Here is a 9418-nt window from a genome sequence, read left to right as displayed (position 1 = left end):
CTACACGAATGGAAATTTCGATTGTGGTTTTTGATAATCGGAATTTTCATTTCGGTAATCATTTGTATAAACCTGTAGAGTACAATATTTAGAGCTAGACTAACTCCATTTTCGCTCTATTACATTTCTGCTGGTTTTCCTGTCATTTTTGCGTGGAACCAATGAAACAAAATAAGCATTAACTGGTATTGGTGGTTGCGCCAAATTGGTGTGCTCTGACGTTTTCAAGAGACTGAAGAAAGGTGCCTACACAGACGAAGGTGATTGAATGGTCCAGCAAGGATGCAGAGAGGTAAACCAGCATGTTTGACTTGTAAAACTTCCTAAAACTGATGACAAATGGTGAGATGGGCATTTTGATGGATTTTGGCCTCGATAAGAGAGCCGCCAGTGCCACCCTATGGACGAATATAACTAAACAAGGATGCAGCATGACTTTAGAGAGGCAAAGCATCACGTTTGATGTGCAAGATTTCTTTAATGCAGTGTAAATTGGTCGATATCGGCAAAATTCGTGGATATCGGCATTTGTCGGTTTTTGAGGTCGCTAGAAGAGCTGCCAGACCAACCCTATGAATGAAAGCTACTGGCTATGGGTCTAGTAAGCTTTTGAGAAGTAAACTAGCACATCTGGCTAGCAAAGGTTCCCGTCAGTGAATAAAATCGGCATTTTTGACGAATTTTTGACATCCATCGAGCTCAGCCAGATGGCAAACAATTTTGGAATTCCATATTTGGTGTGGTAGTAGTTGGACCCATGCCAGACCAGTTTGACCTGGGAGGGTTACTTTGGCATCGCTACTGTGTGCTTCAGTGGCATCGAAACTTTTTCGAGTCTGAAATTTTATTTTCGCGATGCTGCGGCTGGAAATCGCTCCAGACAATGTAGCCACTGATGGTTTTAGTTTAGAGTACAGTTAGTAAAAAAAGGTTGAGAGTGCATATTATAGCTTTAAGACATTTACTTGAAGATATAGCAAAAAATCTCTTGATTTGTAAGCATATTCGCCGATTTGCACGACAAGACGTTAATGAAAAATAACACCAATCTGGCGTTTTCTAAGTGGTACCTAGCCTAGCATTTGTGGGTGGTTTGGTAGTTGATTCTCGGAGGTCGAAATTGAAAGTTGTTAACACAACTTTATGGTAAAATAGTCTATTCCTCAGGGGCAGCAGAGAGGGGAGCTGTAGCCCCTGTGAAATAAATTATGGAGGGCTTAGCCCTCCTAAAATTATTTGTAGCTGTGATGGAGAGCCTAGCTCAATAGCATCAATAGTTTAGATACTATAATAGAGCAGTCAAGATTGAAGTATATACTCTAATCAAGGCCGGAGGAGACGGTCCGGTTGGTCCGAGGGGTCCGACACTCTTGAAATCTCGTACGCTTCGTCAGAAATCACATTTGAAATCATGAAATCACACCCTCAAAAGAAATCAGAAATCACACTTTTTGAAAACGAAAATCGTAAAACTCCGTATATTTCCGTAAATTACGGACGCATTGAATTACGCGATATTATTAATTGGAACATAACAGAAGTGATTTAAGGTTACGGTATAGTCACGGGCAATCATTCAAAATTTTGAATGCCTATCGATACTTTTTGAGAAGCCCATAAAACCAGTCTAGCAGCGTGAAAAGTTTTAAATGAAGGTGAAGCTCTTCATATTTAATGTTTTTATGTAGCTACAGTGTAGTTTGAGGCAGGTGGAACATTACTATTTGTTGTAGTAACACAAGTAAGCCAGCCCGTACATCGCTCAGCTCCAGCTGTCACTACCATGTTTTTCCGCCGCCAAATACAGCAAAAGCTGTAGGCTCTATTGGCTTTTCTGGGGCATAGTGATACTGTATAATAAATTTATTAGGTCCTGTGGAAGCGTTTTTGGTGTGTTTCTCCCCAGTGACTCAGATACAAGCCTTCAAAGAGCTTGTTTCACTCGAAAAAACTACTAAAAGTTCAATAAAACGTCTATACTACCAGTAAATTAAAAAATCGCTTCCACAGGACCTAGATATTTTAGTTGTTTAGCTACTTGTGTTGAAATTATAAGGATTCAGTAATCTGTTAGTCTGGTTTTTGGCGGCGCGTTTTTATAAAGCATCGCTCTATTGTAGACCACACATCCAAGGACAGTCGTTGTACTGTAGTAAAACAAACAAGCACAATTAGTTGTATTGCTAACACAACACAGTTGTTGAAATTATTTATCCCCACTTAGTTTAAAGCAGGTTTTGTAATTTGTTCCGCCCACGCATTTTAAACTATTCCGTAACCTTAAGGCCCGAATCACTTGATCTGGCACTGGTTCGGCTACCAATCTCTAGAATTTTACAGCCCAAGCTGAGTCCACTAATGGTCAAAAGCTTCCATCACTGGAGCCATAGATTTTAGAGGCGCGTAAGCACCTCTAAAATCTATGCTGGAGCCACACGAGTGATCTGAGAATCCATCTCGGAATCTTATTCAGTTTTAACTAGCAATTTAGGCTCTACTCGCAGCCACAAGTGACGGTACATCATAGTGACTGCATGGGTTAATGATGAAACGGGTAAACCATGTAGAAGGGCTGCAAACTATAAGCACACTTTTGCAAAGAAAGTAGTTCCCAGCATTAGCTTCAGGACAAATAATTATGAAGCTTGTCTAGAAAATATGTATGTCAGTACTGGTTAGTAACTAGCTACTAGGTGTAACTTTTCAAAGATTAGCTCACATTATATGATTCTGCTTGTTCAGCTGACCCACTAAACATCTTTACATGGCTAACTCGCAAGCAAACATTTCATATAAAACAATCCTGGCATACACAATGAAGACCATGGATGTATCCAGATCAGTTGACTGTGTACTTAGGTGTTTCCTGCCACTGTGGTTGTTAGTCAATATGAAATGAGATCAGGGTTGTTAACAGAGATCCATTCCAGTTTTCAATACCATTGTGAAGGAAGGGATGTGCACGTTACTGATGTTAGCAGGGATATTGTTTATGTCAACTTTCAGGTGTGATTTAATCTATTGTGTATTATAAAACTGGTAGGTAATACATACAAGTAGCTATCTTTCTGCATATAGCTAAGTCAGCTTCATGCAGATTAAATACATCACATATTGATCAGAAAAGGTTTATAAGTTCTGCTAAATTTTGCAGGTATGTTCATTGCTGGCAATGCATCATACTGGTTTGCATTATATTATCTGAAGAACTGATAATGCAGGATGCATTGGAGCTAACAGTGTATAGCACATAAATTTTACGGAGAACAATTACCTAATCAGTGACTTTATGGAAATACAATGCCAAAATGGTCCTCAGACACTATGCTCTTTGCTCGGAGGACATTATAGATTTTGTTTAGGTTTTATAATGTAGTTAAGTAGGTGTAGCTTGTAAGTAGTTTAATTTATTGTAATTAGTGTGGTAGTTTGTAATTTGCTAGTCTTTGTATTCTTTTGTGCTTAACTTTTCTGTGTACTTGTTTGTTATCTATTTTTGTAAATAATTTCACACCTTTTTCATTACCTAATCATTACTGATTGATCTATCTCCTACCAAAGATACTGTTTTAAATTCATCATAACTCAGTGATAAAAGTGTAACTGAAATCATGTGGACCCACTGATGACACGCAACCATGTAATAGTAATCAATTCCAATACACTTAATTAATCACATGTATCACCATCAGCTACTATTATTATTATTATTACTGGGCATGCCGATGTGCCAAGGGGACGTGAGTAATGCTCCAAGAAAAAAATACACAAGATAACAACAGTACTCAGTGCTTTATTATATCTACTGGTAAAAGACGATACTCGACAATGCCTAACATTGCCTATACCATTTTTACTTTACAGCACAAGTATGTAGTAGCTTTTTGATAATGCATGCTTTCTGACTCAATCACTGAAGTTGGTAAATTATTCCAGTCGATGACAGCTCTTGGAAAGAAGGAATGCCGGTTCATGTAGCTAAGTACCTGGATGAAGTGGTAAGGGTAGTGGTGTCTAGTTGAACATTGTGTGGCTAAGAGGATAATGGTATTGATAGGCTGCAGATAAGTCGTGGATTGCCTCGTAAAAATGCCGGCGGCTAGCTATAACTAGGCCAGTGCGGCATTCCTTGATCCACGCCTATTATTTTTTTACCCTTGTTAGAATATAACTTATGCACGAAGTTCTGGGACGGCTTCTATTCATTTTTAGACAGCCTCTTTACACTGTTAGCTTGCCTGTTAATCATCAGCACTACCGTACGACCACAACCACAAACCATCACCGCTACTGGTGCCTGGAATTATCTCAGCCAGACGGCTTTGGCCCCAGCATCTTTGCTTACGAACTAGACTCTAGTGAAGATATAACTTTTACCATCCAGTTTACTGATGACGAAGCTTCTGGACCTGTTCTAGCTCCATGAGAGTCAACAATGGTGAAATCACGGAATCAAAATTGAAATTACGAAATCACAATTGAAATCATGAAATCACTAATGAAATCATTGATTTCAGAGAAATCACTGTGATTTCGAAATCTCGTACGCCCTTCGAGAAAGTGGCGGACCCCCCGGGTTGGTCAGGCCTGAGCCGGACAAATAATCTGGAGTTGAACCAACTAGTTGACCAGTTCGAGCTATATTACTCTCATGCAATCTTTGGACGATCACATCTACATGTGGCTACGTACAGTTTACAGATGTTATTGAAAATGCATGACACGAGTAGTTACCTAGTTTCTCAGCCTAACTAAAGCACAGTACTACACGTATAGTACCTCCAATTACCTTACAGTACAGCATAGCATTCGTATCGCTTTGTACAGAAATGATTGTGGGTTCTACGTACAGTATCACGTGTGCTGACAGTTGGCATTTATCACGTGTAAGGCAGGTGCCTTCTTTGATTCTAAACCAGCACACTTATATCACAATTCAATCTTCATAAAACAATCATTAGCATTCCTTGGCTTGTCTCTCTTGGCTTCTTTTACTGGGCGCGGAAGGGCCGGCAGTGACAAACCAGATGACTCATTCTGCGGCAAGAAGCTGTACACCGGTACCATACATTACATGGTGGCCATCTGGATGAGATGTTGAGTAGAAATCACCTCGTCCTGTCGAGATACTGAGCAAACTCAGTCTCACCCACATAGCGCCATTTTCGAATACTGATTGGTCTCGTGACTGTCCACCAGTATATTTACGTGATGATCCGTTCACTTCATACAAACCAGTATAGTATATAGTATACTGTATTTTTGTAGCTGTGTAGCTTTTTATTGTAGCTGTGTGAATTCACTGTATAGTACTTGTATCCTAGCTAAAGGGGGCCATGCTGCATGGGTTCCCTGTGAAATTTGGGGGGAAAGTTGCAAGTTGCTAGCTAGTTTACTTTAAAATTTAGCATCAATTTTAAATTTTAAGGCATTTTCAAGCCTTTAAATTGTAAAAATTCTGCAGCTCCTGGGGGTTGTACCCCCAGACCCCCTTTGAACTTCTAATTGCTAGCTAGCTAGCTATAAGTAAATGCACCATACAGCAAGTTTCATGCTGTGTCCCCTGTATGTCAGGTCTACAATTATAGATACTACAGAAAGTCTGCAGAACAACAGATAGGCTTTAGCATATTCATATAGCTAGCTAGCAGTGAAATATCACTAAAATTGCATATCTGAGTGTCTAATTTTCAAAAATTTCCTGTGGGGGCATGCCCCCAGACCCCCCTAGAATGCTCGTGCTTTGCACACTGTGCAACAGCTCCTCTCTCATTGGCATGTATATAGTAGCAATTTCAACATTATAGTCAATGGCCTGACCAACTCAATTTTCCCTCCTCCGGCCCTGCTAATAGAGCAGTCATGGTATTCTTAGACGTTAACAACTTTCAAATGTAGCACAATAAGCACATACTAAATAATTATGAGCATAAATAAGCATGTTTATCACTGCAATGACTCCTAACTATATTCAGTAGTTGCATTGTGTTCAATAAGTAGACAAACTGCCAGGTCTTTCATTTCTTATTCCAGCTCCTGCATACATTTCCCACATCCTATTAAGCTATATAGTGAGGCGTACCATATATACTTGTACATTAACCTACCCACATTCTATAGGTCACTTCAAGAACAAATTGTGTGATTATTCTATTACATTACACACATGTGGTTTACAGTAAACAAATCATACATTATTATTATTATTATTATTATTATTATTATTACTGAGCAGTCAGCCCTGCTGGTGTGCTCAGATTTGCCCGAATACATGTAACACAATTACAATAATGATTGTAGTCCAGTTCTAAAAATGTCAGCATCTGCAACTTCAACAAGATCTACTGGAAACGAGTTCCAATCATAAATTGTTCTTGAAAAATAACTACATGTGCATGACTACACGCTTAAATAAATTTAGGTCACATGAACTCAATCATCAGTTTCTCATCCATCAATGCTCAAAATATAGTGCAAGCTAATAGCCAAATATTTCTTTGCAAATTAGTTAGCTGAATTGATACCCCAAATGATTTGTAATGCTACGCTTTAGTCTGCTCTCAGTAGCCATGCATTTATTAACTTTGATGACAATCACTGATATGGTAAGGGAAACAATGACATAGGTTGAGATGCAATCTAGATGAACAGAAATTTGGTTTTATTAAAGCAGATAACATTGCAGATTGATGACAAGTTTGATATTTTGAATGGGTGTTGTTACACAGAGCAGTCCAATGCATATGGGCCTGTGACAAGCAGAAATCAATACAACAGGTTAAATAATATATTCTTTGGACAATAAAATGCACTAATGTGTTCAAGGAATTATTCAACCACGCACATCTCCTTACATTTAATTACGAAGTACTTGCAATTAGGCCTATGCCAGCATAATAGGCTGGAGTGCTATATGCTGCATAATGCTAGCATATTAGGTGGACATTTTAAGCTATGGAACTTAATTCCATGAAAATAGATTGATATACTCTATAATAGAGCAGTCAGTGCATGGATGCTGCAAACTGAGCACTCAAATACATTGTTGATCTATACTCTCTAATAGAACAGTCACTTTTGTAGTGAAATACTCTAATAGAGCATTCAAAAAATGTGACCGGGCCTGCGAAAACAGGGCATGTGGGCACAAACTACATCCCATTGCTCTACAGGTCATATCTCTGTACTGGAAAAGTATATTTCCATTCTGTAACTTGCATCATGATGCCACTTAAATGCTTACTAAGAGGTAAAAATTTCTATGCCATAGCATAATGGTACAAAACATTATGAGTGATGAAAATGTGAAAAAGTAGGAAAAAATCATGTGCCCACATGCCCTATTATAGCAGGCCCGGTCACAAATGTTCATAGATAATTGTCAGAAACGTTGCTAACATAAGAGCATAATGGGAACATCTGATGAGCATAATAAGTGAAAATTTAGGGAAATTCCTGAAAGTATTTTGGGCAAACATATTTGACTGGCCTACTTGCAATTTAATGTAAAAAGTGCCATACAGACACAGATTCCATCTGGATGCATGTCCCAGGGCTCTGAGACAGTACTTTGGGTGTCACTTAAAAATTAAGCAGTTACTAACAGTTGTAATTGCTCTATTAGAATGATTAAGAGCACATTAATCATTTGCTACAAGAATTGACCACCAAAACTGGGGGACCATGGCCTTGTGGTTACCTGCCCTATTTTCACTAACTGTGCAAAACATGATAAAAGGACACTGTAAAAACATGTGTAATCTATTGGTCTACTATACACCTACAAAGTAATAAACTACTCTAATAGAACAATCACATTGACAGATAAAACTGTGAAGCTTTACCTCTATCTTAGTCATGAATCAATACTGATAGGCTATAAACACAGCAGCATTAGGGAATTATGGCTATACCTGCATTACTGAGTTGTTAGTTGTTCAGGCAATTGCACAAGATGCATAATTATTATTGCTAATTTTCGTATAGAAAACCAGGTATTAAAATGTGAGGTTAATGGAGCTGGTCCTACAATAAAGTGCTCCAGCTGATACAAAATGATTACTTCATAACAAATGAATGGATTTCAAATACTATTAGTCTTTCCAGCATTATGGACACTGCATTGCTTGCATCATCACAAGGTTAAAATATCAAGATATAGATGTCCATAAAGTGCACACTTGCCAAGCAATCTATACAGCTGTTCAATTGACACAACCAAAAGTAGATGGTAAATGTAGTGACTGCATGATTGTTCTAATAGAATCACTGAATGTTCTATTAGAGTAGTAGCTTCCAATGACCTTTTAATTTTAAGTCAAGGATTTGACCATTTCTTAGAAACCTCAGATGTTCTTCTGGATCTTCTCCTGATTTAATGCTCCTAGGAAGACAGTTTGTAACAGTAGGAAGGAGGCAACCCACCAAAATCATTGAAGATCATTGCACTGAAAAATTTCATCTCTTCCAGCCAGATGGTTAGAAAGGTCACAGCTCTTTCAAACTTGGTGTGTAGAATACTTATACACCCAACTTCATTACCATCTTATGTGATAGGATTGGCTTCTCTTCTCTTGGCTAGTAGAGCGCCTCGAACGAAAAATTTTCTCTACCCATCAGCAGAAAATCAGCCTTTGTGGAAAACACGGGCAAATTATTACTCACTTCTATGCATGGTTTGGCAGGCCAACAACACTTGATATCACACTCAGAATCTGGGAACTCTGGACGTATTCTTTGGAGCGCACGAAATAAAGATCAATCACGTGAGACATTAAAATCCGTGCGTCTCTCCAACAAGGGAACTTAGTTCCAAACCAAGGGTGGTATTAGTGATGGGGCACTAAGGGTAATATACTACGATAGTCGGGGATTTGTTTCTTGCAACTTCATTTTTCACGTTGCGGACCCTACGGTAGGGTCCGCAATCCGAAAAATCAACTTTCACAAATCGATCCCCTTACCATTGTGGGATGTTCATTGTGGTATTCCATTGCTAGATCCACCATGAAACCGGAGGCACGGTTGTTGTCTTCACAGAACTATCGATTTTAGTATTTCGTGAGATGCAAAAATTATTTTTTAAATTTCGGGCTCCACACAAAGAACAGGATAGAACTTGCTGCTTAGCTAGATATTATCTAGAGTTAATGTAGTTAAAAGTACGCACAGTAATAAGCAAATGATTCACTGGGCTCCCGGCACAGGGTTGCTTTCTCTCAAAAAGCAGAAAACAAAACACGAATTTTCGAATTCAAACTGCCCTACCAGCCAAGACAAGAAAAGCCAACTCTTCCTCATAGTGATCTGTTAAGGTTGGATGCATAGTCTGTCTATGCTGTTAGTTTGGAAAGGATCTGAGACTTCTCACCATCTGGGTGAAGAACGTCAAAATTTTCATGCATCATTTCAAGGGATT

The 9418-nt window shown here is 38.7% G+C and overlaps 1 long non-coding RNA gene across 2 annotated transcripts in view; it reads left to right on the top strand.

Moving 5' to 3' along the window:
* Positions 1-3545, top strand: part of LOC136238026 (uncharacterized) — a 21678-nt gene extending 18133 nt beyond the window's left edge. For both annotated transcript variants that reach the window (XR_010692724.1, XR_010692723.1), the window contains one exon: positions 3155-3545. This is a non-coding gene — a long non-coding RNA (uncharacterized lncRNA). The remainder of the gene's footprint in view (positions 1-3154) is intronic.
* Positions 3546-9418: the final 5873 nt, after the last annotated feature.

The sequence above is a fragment of the Dysidea avara genome, chromosome 11, assembly GCF_963678975.1.
Source record: "Dysidea avara chromosome 11, odDysAvar1.4, whole genome shotgun sequence".
Taxonomy (NCBI): domain Eukaryota; kingdom Metazoa; phylum Porifera; class Demospongiae; order Dictyoceratida; family Dysideidae; genus Dysidea; species Dysidea avara.
The sequence above is the reverse complement of the archived record's forward strand: the minus strand, read 5'-3'. Positions and strand labels throughout refer to the sequence as shown.